Source organism: Moschus berezovskii, chromosome 14 (genome assembly GCF_049115385.1).
Source record: "Moschus berezovskii isolate FMDL1 chromosome 14, NW_MosBer_1.0, whole genome shotgun sequence".
Classification (NCBI taxonomy): Eukaryota; Metazoa; Chordata; class Mammalia; order Artiodactyla; family Moschidae; genus Moschus; species Moschus berezovskii.
Window position 1 is genome coordinate 7,915,265 of NC_142473.1, and position 8,740 is coordinate 7,924,004.

Below are 8,740 nucleotides of genomic sequence, written 5' to 3' on the forward strand. Positions count from 1 at the left end.
TAACAAGCTGAGACTGTTGTGTTTTGTTGTTTTAATGCAACATGATATTCAATTATCACAGAATCAGAGATCCCAGAATAAATACTTCCATGTGGAATGTGTAGATGAAATATATAAATATGTAATTGAAAATAATTATGTATTTGTTAAAGACTCTCATCCTATTTGTAGTTGAACATCTAAGTGAAATGAGAAAAAGCTGGTCACTGTAAGAAAACAAAGATACAGATTTAGAATAGCAAGCCTAAGAGTAAGACTGATAGAGAGTTCCTATTGTTTTAACTCAGGAAAGCGAGGGCTGAGAGATGATTTAATATGTGTCTCCAGTCTATAAAGGGTCATTATCTGGTGGTTTATGACCATCTGTTCTTTACCTCCCCTAAGGATGGAAAAGAGGAAATGAGCTTAAACTACAGGAAAATAAATTTAGGCTAGACCAAAGGGACTTCCAGACTAAGGTCTGTGCAACATTGCAAGCCTGAGTGGTTGTGGCATTTCCTCCCCTAACCTCGTCTGGGAACAGACAGGAGGCATTTACCCATCTGGGATGAATTCTACATAGCCCAGAGGGCATAAATCCGTGAATATTTTCAGACTGTAAATATTATTGGATGTCACTTTGATGTAACTTATTCTCTTCTGCCTTAAAGCTTTGGTCTGGATAGAAGTCCTTCTTACATCTTAAGTAAAGGGTTTATCTGTTGATTTCACTGACCCATGAACTTTCCATTGACTCACCACTAACATGTGGGTTTGTCCATTCACATCCTTCTGCTCTGTTACCCAAACTCTTCCTACGATAAAACCTGAAGCATCCCCTTGCTTGGCACCTCCCCATATCTGCAGGCCTCATAAAATCCCCAAGTCTTGGCAGGTTATACCAGCACCCTAGCTGGGCTGGCTCCTCCCCACCCTGCGTCTGTTCACAAGCACCTAGTTCTCTCCAGAATGCTGTTACCTTCCTTGTCTGGGTGGACAACTAGAAAAATTTCAATTCCCTACTCAAATGTTTCAGTATTTCGAAAGGTCTTCTGTCTTTCCTACCAAAACCTACATTCTCCTCCCCCAAATTACAGTCCCTTCAGCACTTAGAGATCCAGGGAGAATTTAACATGTATAGTGAGCTTCAGTCTGCATTTCCATCAAGCTATAATAGTAGACGTAAGGGCAAAAATAAAGATAATTTTGATCCCCTATGACCTATTGACCAATAAATGTTTATTAAATAGCAAGAAGGAAGAATAAGTGAGTGATAGTTAAACAACTTTGAAGCTGTCCTCTAACATTCAGTTCAGTTCAGTCGCTCAGTCGTGTCCGACTCTTTGCGACCCCATGAATCACAGCACGCCAGGCCTCCCTGTCCATCACCAACTCCCTGAGTTCACTAAAACTCACATCCATCGAGCCGGTGATACCATCCAACCATCTCATTCTCTGTCATCCCCTTCTCCTCCTGCCCCCAGTCCCTCCCAGCACAGAGTCTTTTCCAGTGAGTCAACTGTTTGCATGAGGTGGCCAAAGAATTGGAGTTTCAGCTTTAGCATCAGTCCTTCCAATGGACTGCAAGGAGATCCAACCAATGATCCTCTAACATTAAGGGCAGAAATTATTAGCAATGGTGAAAACTAAAACTGTAGTAGAACAATAGAAAAAATTTGAGGATTGCTTTCATTTTATTTCTATTTGTCATTTTATTCCCAAGTCAAGCATTGATTTACATTTGATACTCTGCTTGGGTTAGTGCTGTTAACAATAAGTATCTGCTGATGATACAAGCTAGTACTTGCATTTGTAATGTTTTCCTATCCTTTGTGCTTATAGTACTGATATCTGAGCTTTAGCCAACTTATATATATATAATGAGCTTCTGTGGTGGCTCAGAAAGTAAAAGCATCTGCTTGCAATGTGGGAGACCTGGATTCGATCCCTGGGTCAGGAAGATCCCCTAGAGAAGAAAATGGCAACCCACTCCAGTATTCTGGCCTGGAAAATTCCATGGATGGGAGGAGCCTCGTAGGCTACAGTCTATGGGGTCGCAAAGAGTCAGACATGATTGAGTGACTTCACCTTCACTTTCAAGCATAAAAATCTTTCATGGAAACTAAAATATGTTTTTGTTAAGCAGCACTTTTTGAAGCAATGTTTGAAAGCTGGGTAAGGGAAAAGAAATTTCATAAGATAAAATTAACAATAAAAATATTCAATTTTGCTTTCATTTAAATTCATTTTATTAATACTTCAGTTAAATACAGACTCTCCACTGCACTGAATTCTTAGACCTGGATATTTGGAAAGTTTGATGATGAATTAACGATTCTGTCCTCAGAAAACTTACAACCCAGGACAGGAAAGACACCCGCACAAATGGCAGTAGTGCAGAGGAAGGAACGATCAGAGGAAGACGCACACGGCCTGGCAGGGACCGCATGGCGGGCAGAGAGCTCTCTGGGAGAGTGTGGCATTGGAAACAGCGTCTAAGACTGAAACGGGTTTCAACAGGAGTTGGGTCTGGTACGTTAATCCACAGAGAGGGCAGGAGCCAGCAGGATAATTAGGGTGTCTTCAGAAAAGTCAAGACAGCAAGGCTGGGACACACACAACTCGGCCTGAAGGATAGAGAAGCCAGCAGACGGATGAAGACGAGGACTGGGGGCTTAACTCGTAGCGGATGGAGAGATGCTGACGGTATTGATTAGGAGAGTGATCAACAGCATGTGGACGTCCCTGAAATAGGAGGAAAGAAGTGGAGGAGACTGATGGCCACAATCTCTCTGAGAAACAGTAAGGCCTGGATGAAAACAGGTAACATTGGAATGACAAAGAGAAGAGCAACCAAGATATTTTGTAGAGAAATAAAATCTGCAGAATTAGCCCACTACTGGATGAAATGTGAGAAAGAACTCAGAGAGAGTCCAAGAAGGGTCTGAGCATCCCATCTGGGTCCCAGGGAGAAAGATGCTGCAAATTAGCACAATATGGAAACCACAGGGGAAGAGATAGTAACTGAGTTTAGGCACATGGGTCACATGCAAATGGAGCACGCAGCTGGAGCTACTCAGCACACACCGCTAAAGCTGGGCCTCTCCTAGGCGGCTTAGGGTAGAAACCTGAGAGTCATCTGCATGGAAATGATGCCTGCAGTTCTGGATTTTCCTCTTTGGAGGTCCCTACACTTTGCAGGAGGCATGATCTACTTCATTTCTCCTTTACTGACATCCAGGAACTAGATCATAAGCATTTTCACCTCTAAGACATGCGCTAAAAGCAAACAATAAAATACATTTATGAAGCCTTTAAAATATATGAAATTCTCTGAAAATGTACAGTGTAAATTGATCATCATAGCTCTGTTCTGGATCATAGGCAAGTAGGAAATAGGAGACGAGAATGATAATTAAAAAGAGATTGAATTATTCACAATGGTGTGTGTGTGTGAAAGAGACAGAGAGAGAATGAGGGAATGTGAATTTATTTTTCAGTACTGTGTGAAAATGCATCAATTTTCATTTATTCTGAGGGTTGGAAAAAGTTCATGTTTTGAGAAGGGTTTCTTTTATATGCTGTAGTCTTTGTATGACACCTACAAGACAGTGTTCAGATGTATGCAATAAAATTACACTTTTTGAGAAGCCGTTTCTTTGCTTTCTTCTGATAGTTCTTCAGCTTGACATAAGGCTTAACACCCAGGTGAGAAACGATAAAGTACATTTTACAAGCGTAAAGACACTCAAGAAAAAAGACTTTTCTTCCTATTATTTGTTCTCTGTTCTGTGTGGTTTTATTTTTTCCAATTCTGAAAATCTCAAGGTCAACTTTCTTTCATAAACCAAAGTGGAATCCTGGCTACACTGAGTGTTAGTCAGATTTCTGACCATGTTGTTTTTCACTACAGTTATATAAAACATGTATATCGTTTATTTTCTTTTACTACTAGTAAGATGTTACTTTTCTTATATGTAAAAATCAACTTCCGCTTCATTCATTTAATTTAATCCCCATGTTAATGATTATAACTAAAAAATACTTCTTTTCTACATACAACATACAAAAAATCTCTTGGCTATGAACCTGTCTGATAAGCTCATTAAAAGATACTTACATTGTAGTGGGGATGCCCAGCTGGCCTTCTTAATAAGCTCTTCTATTTCTGAGTATGTCCCTTTAATAAGTTAAACAGGTACTTCATGAATAAATGAAATCAATTTAATAATTCCTGGTGTGAACAGGTTGCTTGGCCTTTTAAGGATTTCTGGCATTGCTGTGAAAGCCACAAGACTGTGAACTTTCCCGTATGTATTTGATGATGAAAACAATGGCAATGATGATTGGCCTGGAAAAATCATTTAAAAATGTGTTTAATAAGGATCCATCAATGACATTGAATGACCCAGAATGAGTTTCCAGTTCTCACATGATTTAAAAACACTGTTCTAGCACCATCATCTGGACAACCTCAGTCTTTCCAAAAATAAACACCCCTGCACTCATTTTCTTTAAAAACACAGACTATACTCTGGTTTTAGTAAATATGTTTATTTTTTAGGTTTAAGTATCATATTATTATTATTTATCATTCTTTCAAAATATCTGACAATTTTCTCAGAGTATGATACCAAAAACGAAGTCAATAAAAATGAGGTCAAGAATTCCTAAATAAAATGAGCAATTGTTTCACAATTTTCCCTCAATTGTTAGCAAAGCTATCATAATGTTGTAGTGCAAAATTGTGTCTCACAATGGCTGATTTGGCCTTTGAAGTTTAAGGCAATAAATAGTTGTAGAGGAACTGCAGTAGAGAAGCATCTCAAAGTAAACTGAATGTGCTTTGCATATAGATTCATTTGTATTTTTTTTTAATTTTCACATATAAGTGATAAACGCAGTATCTTTGTCTGATTTATTTCACTAAGTATAGTAATCTCTAGGTCCATGCATGTTGCTACAAATGACAGAACTGTGTATGTGTGTATGGAGGTAGATTAGTTGCTAGGTCATGTTCAGTTCTTGTGACCCCTTGGCTCCTCTGTCCATGGGATTCTCCAGAAAGAATACTGGAGTGGGTTGCCATTTTCTCTTCTCTTGAGTTTCCTGCACTGGCAGACGGGTTATTTGCCATTAGTGCCACCTGGGAAGCCCATAAGTGATACCATGTCATATTTTTTTTACACTGTCTATCATTTCACCTAGCATAATGCCCTCATTTCATCACTGTTGTCACAAAAGGCAGGATCTCCTTCCTTTTGTAAGGCTGCATAGTATGCCTGTGCATGTGTGTCCATGTAATATACACATATCTATATCTATGCACGCGCATGCCCAATAAGTTGCTCTAGTCATGCCCAACTCTGTGTGACCCTTTGGACTACAGCCTGCCAGGCTCCTCTGCCCATGGAATTTTCCAGGCAAGGAAACAGGAGTGGGTTGCCATGCCCTCCTCCAGGGTATCTTCCTGAATCAAGGATCGAACTTGAGTTTCCTGCATTGTAGGGGGATTCTTTACCATCTAAGCTACCAGGGAGGTCATGTGTGTGTGTGTGTGTGTATTCTGTATCCATTCATTTGTCAAAAGACAATTAGTTAGCAACCATGTCTTGGTTACATAGAAAACAAATTATGGTCACCAAAGAGGAGATGAAAGGGAGGAGAGACAAACTATCAGTAAGGTATTAACAGATATGAACTACTATATATTATATAAAATAGATAAGAAACAAGGATACACTATATGGCACAGAGCATTATACCCCTTATCTCATAATAAGTTATAATGGAGTATAATCTGCAGAAACACCATGCTATATACCTGAAACTGACATCATATTGTAAATCAACTATATTCCATTGTAAAAACATAATAAAATAAATGGTAGGTCAGATATGGCAGAGGATTGTGGAGCAGGGAACTCTTTACCTAATCACTCTGCTATACAGAAGGCATGCCAACATATGCATATGCTAACATGAAGATCAATACTTTTAAATTAAACTTTTTATTTTGAAATCATTGGAGACTCACAGGTAGGTGTAAGAAATAATACAAAGAGATCTCGGGAATCCTTTACCTGGTTTCCACAGTGGTGACGTCCTGCACAGCTATAGAACAGTAACACAACCAGTATGTTGACATTGATACTGTCAAGACATGATACATTTACACCACCACACGGATTCGTCATGTAAGCTTTTGACACTGGCTTTTTAGAAAAGATCAACTTTTTAATGTATTTAATCTTGATGTACATTTTTAAAGAAATTCTATTCTGTTTTTTCTTAAACCAATCATGGCATCAAATACAATTTATACTTATATTAACATTCTGAATAATTTTTTACTAGTTTTATACAGGGATAAAACACACATAGAATGAAGCCTTCTGGATTATATTAAACAACTTATACTTCACCTTCATCAGAGTATAGGCACCAGAAGGGGAAGAAGGTATGGGAGGACGGAGGGGAAGGGCAGGCACAGGCAGCAGTTATGTTACTGATCTAAACAAAATTTTCTAAACCAGATTATGCCATCAATCAAAATGGTCAAACGAATTTAGATTTCTCAAAATCCCCAAGGGGAGAGTGATCCTATCATTTTATATGAAACTCTGTAAAAAACCTTCTGGGTTTATGTGAAACAGATCGCCAGTCCAGGTTCGATGCATGAGACAGGGTGCTCAGGGCTGGTGCACTGGGATGACCCTGAGGAATGGGATGGGGAGGGAGGTGGGAGGGGGTTCAGGATGGGGAACACATGTACACCTGGGGTGGATTCGTGTCATTGTATGGCAAAAACCACTACAATATTGTAAAGTAATTAGCCTCCAATTAAAATAAATTAATTTTTAAAATTAAAAAAATTAAAAAAAAAAAACCAACTTTGGGCTTTTCTGTGTGCCAGGTGTACCTCAGGCCATAGTTCAAGGGTGATGGGACCAAGATCTTCATCATTACGCCCACCAGCCCCAAGTACAGACAGAAGCTGAGGACAGACGATGTGGAAAGCACTGCACTCCTTATCTGCAGGACATACTCCAGGAATTTCAAGACAGCCATTCAGAAGCAATTAGCTAAAAACCTGGGATTGTTAGAAGGGTTCTGTGTGTTCTTTCCCAAGTCTATTACCCACAGAGGATTTCAACCTCTGGAAGCCATGAAGGGAACAGAAAGCTCTAGTTTCAAAAGCATTCTTTATTCTCTTCAACCCAACCAAGTGTATTGGCAAGGAAGAAAGCAACCTGCCGCTATAGACATACCACAGAGATATTTGCACGTTTTGAAGGACAGTTTGGGCTTATCAGATTATTCATGGAAATGAAGAAATAAATGTCTTATGTTTTTCCGTCCTTCTTTCCAGTGAAAATCCTACGGATGAAACTAAATTAGGTAAAGGGGGAAAAATTTGCAATTATCCCTGTTCCCTGGGGTGCTCCTCCCTACTCACCTCTGCCCATACCTCCACAACTAAATCCCCCTCTTCTCCTGCCTGGGTTATCGGGGTCACTCATGCTCTGGTTCTCTTCTAATCCAGAAAATCCTCCAGACTCTTGACCATAAACACCCTTGCTCCTGGGGTGGTCCCGTGGGCATGAACTCTGCCATCCCTAGCTGCCATTCAGTTGGCGATATTGACTTGGAGTGTGACTACGGGATCCCATTTGGGCTGCCCCGGAGCTGCTTTGTCAACCACAGTAGCTACTCTGCTGTCCATAGTTGCTCGTTTGCCCCCAGGTGTTCTGCTGGAACTGCTCTGATCCTAACTAGTCAGCTGTGCAGAGGACGAGCTGGTGGGAGGATAGGATGGTGGGGATGGGACTGGCATCACGGGATAGCGCCCAGGTACCTGGGGAAGGCTGGGCTGCTTGTAACCCTTCGTGCTAGATTGAGGTTGACTTGTCTCAGGGGGATTGTTACCAGCCTACAGTCCTGCAGGCCCCGTGGTTGCCAACTGTTGCCCATGGGCTGGGTGAGCAGACTGAGTGCCACATGCAGACTGAGCTGCGTCAGAGGCCCGGGGTCGGGGTGGGGTAGGGAGTAGTAACTGTAGCCGTTGTGGCATCACAAGCCCCGGTGCCATGCCCCTGGACGGGCTGACACCGCGCCTGCGCGCCCAGGGAGTCTGTCCACAGGAAGTCGCGCAGGTGGTCTGCACGTAGGGCGCAGTGGTCTGATCCTGAACATGGGTGACATCGGGGGGCTGTTCAAAGGGCCCATAGCTTCATTGCCCATATGCCCGGGCGGCCTGGGCACACCCTTGAGTGGGTGGCTGGTGGAAGCTCTGCAGTCCTGCCGGGCTGCGGCTTGGGTGTGGACCCGGTCTCCCCTTCCCTCTCTTCAGCGTCCGTCTTCCCCTCTCACTTCCTCCTGGAGCTGCAGGCACAGGCGTGGCACCCGCGGTCCTAGGCACTACTACAGCGCCAGCCCGCAGGGGTGCAGGAAGGAGGGGCGAGCCACGGCGCTCGCTGCTGTTCCCTGGAGATGCGTCCCGGTTGTGTATGTGCTGTTGGTGAAGAGCATTCCACTGCTTGTCCTGCGAATTTCCCATTTAAGGACAAATGGGCTGTTTCCGGTTGGGAACTGATGTTAGTAAAGCTGCTACAGCAATTCTTTCACTAGTTCTTTTGTGTGAACACATCTCTATTTCTCTAGGATAAATGCCTGGGAGTTAAAATACTGGGTCATATGAAAGTTGCACATTTAGTTTTTAGAGAAATTCCAAACTATTTTCCAGAGTGTCTGTGCCAGT

The 8,740-nt window shown here is 41.9% G+C and overlaps 1 pseudogene; it reads right to left on the reverse strand.

Annotated features, from left to right (window-relative positions):
• Window positions 1–2,571: 2,571 nt before the first annotated feature.
• LOC129554915 (RNA-binding protein EWS-like) lies at window positions 2,572–8,539 on the reverse strand (annotated as a pseudogene).
• Between the last annotated feature and the right edge of the window lie 201 nt (window positions 8,540–8,740).